We start from the raw sequence: 13354 nt of genomic DNA, 5'->3' as shown, positions 1-13354 counted from the left end.
TTTCAATGCTATTGTCTCAAATCATCCCACCCTCGCCTTTTCCCACGGAGTCCAAAAGTCTGTTCTTTATATCTGTCTTTTTTGCTGTCTTGCATATAGGGTCATCGTTACCATCTTTCTAAATTCCATATATATGTGTTAATATACTGTATTGGTGTTTTTCTTTCTGACTTACTTCACTCTGTATAATAGGCTCCAGTTTCATCCACCTCATTAGAACTGACTCAAATGCATTCTTTTTAATAGCTGAGTAATATTCCATTGTGTATATGAACCACAACTTTCTTATCCATTCAACTGCCAATGGACATCTAGGTTGCATCCATGTCCTAGCTATTGTAAACAATGCTGGGATGAACATTGGGGTACATGTGTCTCTTTCACTTCTGATTTCCTCAGTGTATATGCCTAGCAGTGGGATTGCTGGGTTGTATGGCAGTTCTATTTCCAGTTTTTTTAAGGAGTCTTCACACTGTTCTCCATAGTGGCTGTACTAGTTTGCATCCCCACCAACAGTGTAAGAGGGTTCCCTATTCTCCACACCCTCTCTAGCATTTACTGTTTGTAGACTTTTGGATCGCAGTCATTCTGATCAGTGTGAGACGGTACCTCATTGTGGTTTTGATTTGCATTTCTCTGATAATGAGTGATGTTGAGCATCTTTTCATGTGTTTGTTAGCCATCTGTATGTCTTCTTTGGAGAAATGTCTGTTTAGTTCTTTGGCCCATTTTTTGATCGGGTATTTTAAGCCCTCCTCCTTGAACCATTGTTTGCTCCAGAGTCACAGTGCCCCCTGGCTCTTTGACAATCTTACCAGCCATTGCTTCTCAGTTACCCTTCCTGGCTGTCCTTCCTCAGCCTGAGCTCTACATGTTGAAAGGTGTCAGCATCAGTTTTTTGTAGCTTTCTTCGTCTGGGTTAGTAATACTGAAAGTGTTAGTTACTCAGTCGTGTCTGACTCTTTGCAACCCTGTGGACTGTAGCCAGCCAGGCTCCTTTGTCCATGGAATTCTTCAGGCAAGAATACGGGAGTGGGTATTCATTCCCTTCTCCAGGTGGGAGAAGGGGATTTTCCCAACTCAAGGATCAAACCCGGGTCTTTGCCTCGCTTGCTATCATTTAAGTATTAACATCTACTTGCCAGTAACCTGCAATTCATTAACTTTCCCCATGACCCATGCCCTGACCTCTAGGCTGTATATCAAATTGTCTATTCAGCGTCTTCACTTTTGAGGCTAAATATCAGGTCTCTTGGTTCTTTGCCTGCCCCCTCTGTGGCAATCCTGCTCATCTACTAGTCTTCCCCATCTTAGTTAATGAGCCTGCCATCCACCTAGTTGCTTAGCTCCTCCCCACCCCCAAACGAAGACTTGTTCTAGAGACAGCCTTTTGTCTCACTCTCACCATATACTAACAAGTATTTTGAGTCCACTTCTATCCCACACCAAACAAACAAGTGACTGTGGTTTTTGTCATGTTTTATGTTAGTAAGATTTGACTCGAAACACACATGAATTATCTTGATAAAAATAAGCATTAAATTAAAATATTACCTTTATAGAGATTGTCTCTTGATTCCTTTCTAGCAATTAGCTCCTAAATTACCCAGAAGACCCATGTGTTCTTAAGTTTGCACATGCATTGGAATTTATTTTTCCCAACTTCTTTAAGGGCCTTCATATTTTCTTACCCTTCATACCTAGATGCTGTGGATTAGATACAGACCTATATGCCCTTTTTAAAAACTTGTTTCATAGTAAAAATAACAATAATGATGACAACAATAGTATTAATAATACTATTAATAATTAGCACCTATTAAGACCTGTGGGCACTGCAGAAAGCACTGTAGATTCACTGATGGTCTAGCCCTCACAGTGACACTGGGATGGATACTATTACTGTCCTCATCTTAGACCTGCCCAAGGTTACACAGATGGAAAGTGGCAGAGAAACTGGATATAGACTTATTTCTGCCAGACTCCAAAGCCCATGTTTTTAACCAAAAATAATTTAAAATTCGGAACCACTGAATCTTCTCTTGCAAAGAATATTTTGTCTGCCACACTCAGTAAGATATAAAGATTAGCTCTAGAAAGATCATATAATATAATAAAATAGACCTTTTTACGTCACTTTTCTATAGGCCTCATGGTCTATTTTTACATAATTTCCAAGGTAACTTCACTTTGTGGGTGCTGAAAAATTGCCATTCATTTATTTTTTCCCTTTAACATTCATCTCTTCTCAGTCTCTCTAATGGACGACTTCACTGACTTCAAAACTGTAAAGGGAGAAACCAGGAACAAACATGAACCTAACGAGAGGATGAAGTGAATTATTAGAAAAGTTTCTCAGAGGAAGAACATTCATTGCAGCCATTTCGATCTTTGTACTTGACAGTGAGAGTACCACGTAAGCCTGAATGAAAACAAAACGAGATTGACTCAGGATAAACCAGGTTATGCTATGGTGACAACCTCAAAATCTCAGTGCCTTAAAGAGTGCTCACTCACTCATGACATATGCCATCAACGGCCACATTCTATGATATATTCTCCATCTATCCAGCATCTGTTGAACCCCTATATCTTCATTCTGGGCACAAGGGCCATTTTTTAGCTTCATGTAGAAACTACCTCAGGAGAAAGCCCTGCACACAGAAGTTCTTTGATTGACTTTGTTTGAGGCTTTAAATGCTTCCTTGGAAGACTGGTTACCCCCAGTGCCTTTTTCCCCTTGGTTTTGGGCCATTCTGCAGTTGGAATGGTCTAAGTTGTGCTTCTTTGGCTCTGAGGGCCCCCTCCAAAATTCTTCTCCAATTTCTATCATGGGCTTTGGAGGCAGATGAGTAGGCTTGGTCACTTACTAGTTGTGTGGCATTGTACAATGTCTTCACCTCTCTCAACTTTAGTTTCCTTGTTTGAACAGGGCTATTGTTCATTATTTGAACAGGGAAAAGTGACTGCATTTGAGAAAAAGCCAGGATATGATATTAGTAGCAGCTGTTGATGACTTGGGTGAGGCAGAGGAAAGAGGCAAGGATGTCCACCAGGTTTCTATCCTGACAAATGGGTGACGATGCATTTTATTGAGGAGGAGATAAGAGAAGCAATTTGTGTGTGTGTGTGTGTGTGTGTGTGTGTGACAGAGACAGAGAGAGATCAATTTCAACATAAGGATTTGCAATATTCTCCAGATATATTAAAGCTTACTTTAATGATACATAGGCGTGTGACCTGGACTGATAATAGAGGTTTCAAAGTCCTTTGCATAAAGAAGATAATTGAAACTGTAGAAGTAGGTGAGAGATACTTCTCAAAATGAGCAGAGAAGAGAGCTCAGGGTGAGCCCTAAGAATTTCTTTAAGAAATAAATAAATACTCTATAGAGAGTAGAGGATTCTTCCCTCAAAAGTTAGCTTTTATGTCACCATATCCCCTCCTTTTCCTCTTCTGTCTCTGGACATCTTTTTTTAGTGGGGGGGAGTTGAAGAAAAAGATTATAGCCTCAATAGAGATGTATAGGAGAGTAGGGAGGAAATTTAATCAAGTGAAAAGATTGAGATGTATTAAAGTTTTAAGATCAGAGACCATATGTTTGTTATGACAATAATCTGAATGGCTTAACATTTTACTTGGGAGGGTTCAACCTTCTAGGTACCAAGATGGCATTGATCCTGTGTTGGGAATTTGCCAGGTAAATGCAGCATAAGAAGAGACATCTAGCTGAAGGCACTGGTGGTGAGTAGTTCAGATAGCCAACTACTTAGAGTCCTTTTAGGGGAATGCTCATGGACTCTGAGGAAATGAAGACCCAGGAGCTGGAGGACTCAATGAATTTGAAGAGCAGATATGTTCAAGTGGGGGTCCTGAGAGCTTTGAGGGAAAGATGGCTAGGTTAGAGAATTACAGTGGTTGTAGTTAATGGTATGGAACCATTCTGGAAGATGACAAGTCTCAGGGTGTATGCTGGCAGTGTGGGGAAGTCTAATTGGAGTGGAGGTGAGAATTGTTATTACGTATTTGAGGCCAAGGAACAGCAGATTGAAGGTGGATTGCTCCCAAAGACACTGAAGTTTTCTGGAACAATGGCAGAAGTTGGGTTTGAGAGGAGGAGTGTTCTGTCTTAAAGCATGTGACCAGAGGTCAGTAGATGATAGAAACATGTAAGTGTACATAGTAGTATTGTCAGATGTCAAAGATGCCAGGATGGAGCTGTGGTGGTTCTAAAGTGGCATTAATGGGTTAATAAATTGTCACCCCTATCCTCAGTTCTATGGTAGGTGAAATGTACAGTTAGTGTGGGGAGATGTTGTGTTTATTGGTTCTTTTTCTTTTACATAAAGGATGAAGATTCCAGAGGGTTTAGTGGTTTGAGGAGAGAAGCCAGAGAGAAGAGGTACAGAGCATGAAGGGGTTAAGAACAGGGGAGGGAAACTGACTTCCTTTTGGCATATGAGGATTATAGGGACGGAAGCCTTAATTGGAATTAATTGACCACAGACATTCCAAAGGTGGAATTAGTCATAACAAAGATGTCGGGTCTGAGGTGGGGTCTGGCCCAGTCATGTGTGGGTGAACTCACTGTCTGGGGACTAGGGTCATCAAGCATCTGAACATGGACCCCCTTCTGTGTGCAGGATGGAGGACCCGGCCTCTATTCCCTGGCGTGGTCTCAAGATGCACCGAGTGGCCACATGCAGGGTAGTTGTCATTTAACATTTCATTTCCCTGGAGTTGTGAAGATTCAACACAATCATTTGTGGGAAAGCACTTTAACAACTATAATCACAATAAGTTTGCTAAGTTTTAGTGTTCCCCACACCTTTGATGTATTTCTATGTTTTTCCATGTAACTGTAACATATTCCTTAAGATAATAAGGACTTTCCTCTAATAAAGACAAAGCCAAGATACTTTATTTACAGTGTTAGCCTGGCACCTGGGCTGATTCTCTGTAGTGTTTATGTAGTCTTGATGTGGACTGGCATCTTTCCCTGGACCTTTGAGTATCTTCCTCAGCAGCTTCTCATGGCCAGATGCACCATCTCTGTGTCTTTTTATTACAACGCCCAGACTCTCTTCTAGGCCACCCACCAAGTTCTTTGCTCCAGTCTTAAGGGTGCCCACAGCTCCAGGCTCATTTGTAAAACAGAGCTGACTGACACACCTAAGCAAGGGATGCCAATCTAGTCTAGTTTTCCAGGTACTGCTTGATGATTTGATAGAAAGGCATCCACAGGAAAGTGGTACTAGATTCTGAGAACTGCAGTTTTACAGTGTTCAATGTCTTCCAGACTTTCTTGGAAAGAGGCAGATATGATACTAGCCAAGAAAAAGTCCTTCCTTTATTAAACCCCCTATCTCCCTTTGAAATTTAACTGAGACTGTACTTGACTTTTTAGATGTTAAATTTTCTTGGAAGAGGAAAGAAGCTCTTTTTTTTTTATTAAAAATAATTTAAAACCAAATATCAAAATGAATCCACCACAGGTATACTCTTGTGGTTGCATAGGCTTTATTTTTTTAGGCAAGGGGGTGTTAATTCCCAAGTAATTCATTATCTTTGTTGTGTCATCACTTTTCTGTTCAGTGCAGTATAACACACTTGGTCAACTATTAAGAGGCGTACACATTATTTTTAGTAAAATGTGAGTCAGTCTTGGGAGAAAAAACTAAGCTATATGTTTACAACAGTTTACAACATTCCAGAGAATTGAATAGAAGGAGAAGATACTTTTTTCTTCAGCATCTGTTTGTACTCCATCCCTTTATACTGGGCAAAAGGGCCATTTTATTGACTTCATGTAGAAACTGCCTTAGGAGTACACCCTGTATGCAGAAGTTCTCTGAACTGTCACTGATATTTTTTTTAAGGCTTTAAATGCTTCCCTGGAAGGCGGATAAATCCCACTGCCGTCTTTCTCTGATGAGTGAGTGTTAATCTTTCAGTTGTGTCCAACTCTTTGCGACCCCACAGACTGTAGCTGACAGGCTCCTCTGTCCATGGAATTCTCCAGGTAAGAATATTGCAGTGAGTAGTCATTCCCTTCTCCAGGGGATTTTCCCAAACCAGGGGTCAAACCCAGGTTTCCTGCAGCATTCTTATTTTTTTTTTAGTATCATACCACTCTAGGCTCCATGGGGTATACCCATCAATGCATAGGGAAGAGATGACTTTTTTTTTTTTTTTACAGTTGCCCTCTGCAGAGTCATCTTCTGGAAGAAAACCCCAATTGCCAAGGATAAACATATTTTTGATCGTCTTCCTTTTTTTGTAAGTTTGTGGAAATTTAATATGTGAGCATTCTTTGCATAATTTTATGGGCTCTAACATTCAGATGGAGACTAGTATTAATTTTTTACTGTAAGAAGAAAATCTGTACTGTATCTTCTGTTTAGGAGATGGGACTTAATCATTGTCATCTTTTGTACTTAGTGGTTCTGCCAAGGCAGTGTGGTCAGAATGAGGATGGAATTTCAAGTAAAAGAAACTTGGGAGAACATGAGCTTGGTTGAGTCATACAGGCAACTATTTCAGCTTCCTCACCTAACACAGCACTAAAATGTGTTACTGCAATTACAGAGTGCTGATTTAAAGGGAAAATGAAAAGGATGACTGCACAAATGTAAACAGCTATGCATCTTGGAAGGATGTGGAGAGCTGAGATATGAAGGAAGAATAAAGCCTCTCTTTTAAAGCATACAGCCCACAGCAGTAAGCACAGTGCTGGCCCCATAACAATGGTTCTATAATGTTTGTTGATTGAGCTGTTTTTAAAAATAGTACTGTAGCATACAAAGCAAAGAGCCTCCAAATGTCTTTATAAAGTGTAAGAAACAGGCTTTAACATTTCCATATTCGGTTACAAAACACAAGTCTGAATTCAGAGTATTTGTTGGGTTGCAGATGAAGAAGGTAAAAGGAATCAATGAAATTTGAAAACATTCAAAGCCTACTTTCCCCCTCACCTCCCAATTCTTCTTTCTCTCATTTTCCTCTTCTTATTTCAGGAATCCAACAAATTTTCTTTTGGTTCATCAACCTCTTGTATTTTGACTCAAGACAACTATAATTCATTGAGCAGGAACCAAGACTTATTGGACTTTGTAGCCCCCATGCACATCATAGTCTAGTGCCTGGTACATAAGAGGGAATTTAAATATAGTGGGATGTTAGTTTGGTTTTTATTTTCTCTTCCTTTCCCAGATATTCCCCTTTTTTCATTTGTATAAACATAAAAAGAAAATTTTTCTTCATTTTCCCCAAATTTGATAAGACTACTCCACATTCCCATTTTCTTGTTCCCATCTGTGAACATGACAGAAAGGATCCTGGCCATTGAGGACTTTACAGGCCTCAACCAAAGGAGGCAGCACTGAACTCTAGGGAAGGAAAGTTCTAGACGTGAGGAGGTATGATAGAGTCCAAGAGATCTTGAGAAGTATTCCTGGAGAACTTGCAAGTTGAAGGAAAACAAGGCTGACTAGATGACACTGGGGAACCAGAATGCCAGTGAGAAGTGTATTCCAGGCAGACAGGATTTGAGAGAGAGCATGAATCATTCAAGAAACCCGAGAAGTGGACTTTCTACAGCAGGAGCATGAGGGTGTAACTCTTTTCCAGTGCTGTAGTGGGTGGTCTCTAAGTGGATTTGCAGTGACAATAACATCAGTATGGCAATACCATGTGAACTCTTCTGGTAAACATACACGCTTTCTGAACTCATTTGTTGGCTTGTTTTTCCAAGTCATGGTCAGTGAGTTAAGTAAATGAAGCCTCATGGAGCTTAGATAATACTTCCCACTAAGTTCCTTAAATTCCAAAGCTGGCAGTAAACTGATGGTCAACCTAATAATTGAGGTCTAAGAAGTAATAGCCACACCCAAGTCGATAATGCAACCCATTAAGCGGAGCTTTTCCTGGGCTACAGTGAGTCCTGCAAATTATGCCAGGGACCCAGGCCTTGGTCTCCCCTGCTAGTAGCTGTAGATGTCATCATTCCTGTAACTGAAGACAAGAGGAATGGCTTGCCGTCCTCTTTGAACATTATCTTTCCTTTCCTAGGTTTTAAAAAATTCAATTCTCCCTGTATAAAAATAATGAAGTGGAATATAGGTGTGGCACATAGAGTGAATACCCTGCACCCGGGTCCCTGTCCCGCAGCTCCCTACAGCAAGATTTTGCACCCTAGAGTCCTCTGGCATAATAACCTCTGGCTACGGAGGGTGAGCAGGAATATTATCAGTTAACAGATTCCCAAAACACAGAGACATTTTTTCTCAAATTAAACACAATAGCTGGGCAATATTGATAGGAAACATAAATTGTACACTCAACAAACTTCATTAAAAGTATTCTCCAGGACTTTCTTCGTGGTCCAGTGGTTAAGAAACTGCCTGCCAATGCAGGGGATGTGGGTTTGATCCCTGGTGCAGGAGGATTCCACATGGTGCAGAGCAACTAAGCCTGTGCCCCATAACTACTGAGCATGTGCGCCACAACTACTGAAGCCTGGGCGCTCTAGGGCCCTTGCCTGCAACAAAAGAAGCCACTGCAATGGGACGCCAGCCCACTGCAACGAGAGTAGCCCCCGCTCGCTGCAACTAGAGAAAGCCTGCACAGCAGCAAAGACCCAGCACAGGCGAAAAATAAGTAAATAAATAAAATAATTTAAAAAGCATTCTTCAGCATAGGCCTCAGAGAACTCCTAGGAGAATGAATGCAACACTGAGATACATTGTATAACTGTATGGGTATTAGGGAGCACCTTCTCTAGTGCTCAGATGCCTCAGATTTAGTGATGGAATCTCATTCATTATGTGAAAACCAAATAAACATTTGTCCTAAAAATGATTAGAAAGCAGGATTAACTCTACTTTATGAACACATAAGACTGTAAAATCATTTGTTATTGATAGTTGGATTGGCGTGTGGGAGGGAGATGCATTATTTTAAATTGTAGGTGACAGAATGAGAGTCAGTAATGTTCTAGTTCAAAGGAACAAGATTTTATCAATTCATCAAAATTTATTGAATGATTGTTATGTTTTGGGAACTGTATTTGGCCCTGAGCACATAAAGATAAATAAGGCATGCTCCCTCATCTGCAAACGGCAGTGGAAATACTCCTTGGAGAATTTGTTGTTCAGTTGTGTCTGATTCTTTTGTGACCCCCTGCCAGGCTCCTGTGTCCATGGGACTTCCCAGGCAAAAATACTGGAGTGGGTGCCATTTCCTTCTGCAAGGGATCTTCCCGACCCAGGGATCGAATCCATGTCTCCTGCATTCACAGGCGGATTCTTTACCCCTGAGCCACCAAGGAAGCCCCCTTAGAGAAGACATATACATACATGAATACTATACAATATGGTATATATTCCAGTCGGAGAAGGCAATTGCACCCCACTCTAGTACTCTTGCCTGGAAAATCCCATGGATGGAGGAGCCTGGTGGGCTGCAGTCCATGGGGTCGCTAAGAGTCGGACACGACTGAGCGATTTCACTTTCACTTTTACGCATTGGAGAAGGAAATGGCAACCCACTCCAGTGTTCTTGCCTGGAGAATCCCAGGGACGGGGCAGCCTGGTGGGCTGCTGTCTATGGGGTCACACAGAGTCGGACACGACTGCAGTGACTTAGCATAGCATAGCATAGTATATATTCCAGTCTAGGTAGGTAGGAAGGCCTAAGTACAACTGAGTGATCAATTTCACTTGAGGGGAGTATTGTAATCAGGGATGATTTCAGAGGAAAAATGATGTTTTGTTCAGTGAGTAAGCATTTTGCAGACAGATAAGGAAGAAGGGCATCCCAGATGGAGGGAAGAGTGTATTAAAAGGCAAAATGACATTTGACAATAAACTACACGGAGGAAACTACAATTGGGAGGAGCTGAAGTGTGGGGCACACCAGGAAGCACCAGCCACATCAAGGCCATGGCAGTGGAAGTGTAACAGATTCCTTCCTTTGCGGGGTACAGAGAGGTACTTAGATCCTCCAGACAGTTCCTACATCCTGATACTCTAAGTAAGACCTTAGTAGGATCTCATAGAACCAGGAATCAGAGCAAATGCCAGTGACCTTAAAGGCATTTTGTCCAAGATAGTTGTTGACTCAGAGGACTTGTGGAGGATATAGGCCTAGAGTTTCTGGTAATCATTTTGTGACACATGGAGCCTGAAAGCAGAGCAATACAGAGGAGCATAGCAGACAGATAGGAGAACATTAGGTCCTGGCCACATGATTCCACCCCTGGATTAAGACTCACCTGAAACATGTCTACTCCTGGACACAAACCAGTTTGAAGTTTTTGCTTAAGTTAGTTATTATTATTTTTTTTCCATTTTGGTCAGTTGTTACCTAATGAACCTGGCATCTTCATTTTATAGTTCAGGAGACTAATACCCAGGATGGCAAAGTGACTTGTTGTTAAGGGCCTCATTAAAAATTGAGACTTGAACTCAGGTCTCTTCACTTAGGTCAGACTTAGGAATACCCAGCATTTAAAAACTGTCTGCAATGTGAGGGTCTCAATATGCATATACTTAGAAATCTTTTTTGCAGTAACCTCATATTTGAGAGTGTGACCAAGTTTATTTTAAAAATGCATTTCTACATAACTGATTTAGAGGGAGCATTCAACCAAGACACTGACATTGTTGGTTCATGGCCCACTTTTGCCACTAATTACCTTTGTGACCTTGGGCTTATCTCTCTGGGCCTTAGTGGTTCATGAGACGTAATTATCTCTAAATCTTCTTTCATTTCTATGATTCTAAGCATAAATACACCCAATTTTCAATTATCCATTGTGGATGTTACATATGGCTCTATTCCCTGAGGAAAGCTTCCTTTTGAACTGTTTTGATATTACTGGGTTTAGCTTCACAGATACTTACTTAACACTAATTAAGGATAGGTGTTGCAAAAGAGAATATTTCTAAGCAGTATTGCTTACATACTTTTGTATTCTCATATGCAATCTGATATTGTTGGCAGCTTCAAAGTACTAAACAATGCCTTCTAATCCAGGAAATGTGTGATTCCAGATAGGAGTGGTATTAGACAGAGGAAAGACCTATCACTGTGCATCAGTTGGAAAGGTGATGCCCAGTGTTCAGCAGTCAGGAGGAGGGACAGAGCAGAGTCCCAAGAAGCACAGGCAGATTGGGAACCACACATGTGTACAAAAGCACATTCTTGCCCACACAGAATGGTTTTTTTTTTGTTTTTTTTTTTTACCAGTAGTCTTCCACAGATCTGCACCACAGTGATCACTGTGGATAACTATCTTTTCAGAGTAGTTGCCTGTGAAGTTAACAACAACTTGCTAATATTTTTCTTTATAAGATATTATGAACACTTAATGCTTGATGAATTCTTTTGGATAATCTTTGTGTAATATAATGATTCATTTGATTCACCAAAGTAATTTTCCAGCTTATATAAAGACCAACTTCAGTCAGTTTCTTAGCTTGTCCCCATTTTAACAATTCCGTTGGCTGGAAGATGACCCTGGAGTTCTGTGACCTCATTTGAGGAGTCTTAGGGAGGGACAAAGATGCTGGCTGGCTTTGTAGTTTACTAGAGCCAGATTCCATTTCTTGTCTATTTCTTGCCTGTCTGGCCATGCAATCACGACCTGAGCTCTCTAATCCTCAGTTTTGTCATCAGTCAAATGGGAATAATGATATTTCCCTCAAAAGACTATCCAACACAGTGATCATTTACAGCATAGCCTGGATGTTACTGGGTAATAAATTATTAGTGAGGTTTTCTTGGGACTGTGTTCAAGTGACACATTAGGTTCCAAAGAGGAAAAACGGCAGAAGCATGAGACAGTCTAATTTTCAAGGTAGATACACAGTATGAAGATGTACCATAGTTTGATATGTTCATTTGACCGTAAGATAAACTGGTAGAATTTGTCCTAGTTAATTACTACCTTACTTTGTTACTTTGGGAAAAGTATTTAGGTAGGTTCTTTACCATCTGAGCTACCAGAGAAGCCCATTTTACTTTTCTAGATTTTTACTTATTCATAGTTATATTAAGAATACTATTGCTATCTTATTTCATAGAAACTGAAAGAAGATAATGAATATGAAAGTCTCTATGAGACTGCTGCTGCTGCTGCTAAGTCACTTCAGTCGTGTCTGACTCTGTGTGACCCCATAGACGGCAGCCCACCAGGCTCCCCCGTCCCTGGGATTCTCCAGGCAAGAACACTGGAGTGGGTTGCCACTTCCTTCTCCAATGCATGAAAGTGAAAAGTGAAAGTGAAATCGCTCAGTCGTGTCCGACCCTCAGCAACCCCATGGACTGCAGCCTACCAGGCTCCTCTGTCCATAGGGTTTTCCAGGCAAGAGTACTGGAGTGGGGTGCCATTGCCTTCTGCACTCTATGAGACTCGAAAATGTAAATGTGAAAGTGCATGCTATTATTAGTACAATTAACATTAAAAGTTAATAATATTACAGGTCATTCATTTTTTGCATAGTAAAAATAGTTATATTTATGTGTTGGCCCTACTGTTTATTAAAATATTATTTGCTCTGCTTATTAATTTCTGTGAGACTAAATTGCTTTCATACTTTATAAAGAGTCCTAGAAAGGCAATATTTGTCAGATATTTCAGGCAAAAGAGTAAAAAGGGAATAGCTATACATGTTAAACATAGCAATCATTAATATATGTTTTTTCTACCAAGAAAATAATCCTTTCTTTCTAAAGATCCATTAATTTTTAGAAAAATATTTTTACTACTCAAAAAGATTGTGTGGAACATGTGTTAAATCATAAAACATTTCCCTCTGCAAAATATTTCTAAGAGCATATGTGCATCCAGGCTAGGAAAGTATGCAAAAATCCCCTAGCATCTTCATGTCAAGCCACGTGTATTTAATATACACCACCTCAAAGAGGAACGTTATCACCCTAGCACTGTGTAGTAAGAAGAAAACAGAGATTTCTAAGAATATATGGGTGTAATTTCTGTTAACTGAAAGTGATTGACAGTTCGTGGAAATCTGCCTTCAAAATAACCTCTGCAGCACCCTTAGTTTTATTAGCTGCAAAGGAAACTGCTTATTTCTCACCCATTTAGCTAAAAGAAGCTCTTTTTCTTTGCCATCCTAATTGCCTAAATCCCTATGGATATACTGTGTAAAATCCATGTTTATTTAGTTTTTTTTAATACCATCATTTTTTTTTCCCATTTGAGAGTTGGCTGAAATAAGATCATGTACAGAAAACTACATGTAGTCTAGATCTAAAGTCATTATACATACCTGGAGGATTGTAATAAAGTTTGAGGTCCTAGAATTTTAAGGTGATTTTTCTGAAGGGA

At 40.3% G+C, this 13354-nt stretch overlaps 1 long non-coding RNA gene across 4 annotated transcripts; it reads left to right on the top strand.

The window, feature by feature from the left end:
• The first annotated feature begins 1031 nt into the window (after window positions 1–1031).
• Window positions 1032–12192, top strand: LOC113896960. Of its 4 annotated transcripts, none has more exons than XR_003512198.1 (3): window positions 1032–6022; window positions 6200–6279; window positions 12087–12192. It is a non-coding gene; the product is annotated as an uncharacterized LOC113896960 (long non-coding RNA). The 4 variants fall into 4 exon arrangements; XR_003512200.1 differs by lacking the exon at window positions 12087–12192 and having other exon boundaries at window positions 1032–4707; window positions 5880–6022; window positions 6200–6706; XR_003512199.1 differs by lacking the exon at window positions 12087–12192 and adding an exon at window positions 6589–6706.
• The last annotated feature ends 1162 nt before the right edge of the window (window positions 12193–13354 follow it).

This window comes from Bos indicus x Bos taurus, chromosome 8, assembly GCF_003369695.1.
Source record: "Bos indicus x Bos taurus breed Angus x Brahman F1 hybrid chromosome 8, Bos_hybrid_MaternalHap_v2.0, whole genome shotgun sequence".
NCBI classification, from domain to species: Eukaryota; Metazoa; Chordata; class Mammalia; order Artiodactyla; family Bovidae; genus Bos; species Bos indicus x Bos taurus.
The sequence above is the reverse complement of the archived record's forward strand: the minus strand, read 5'-3'. Positions and strand labels throughout refer to the sequence as shown.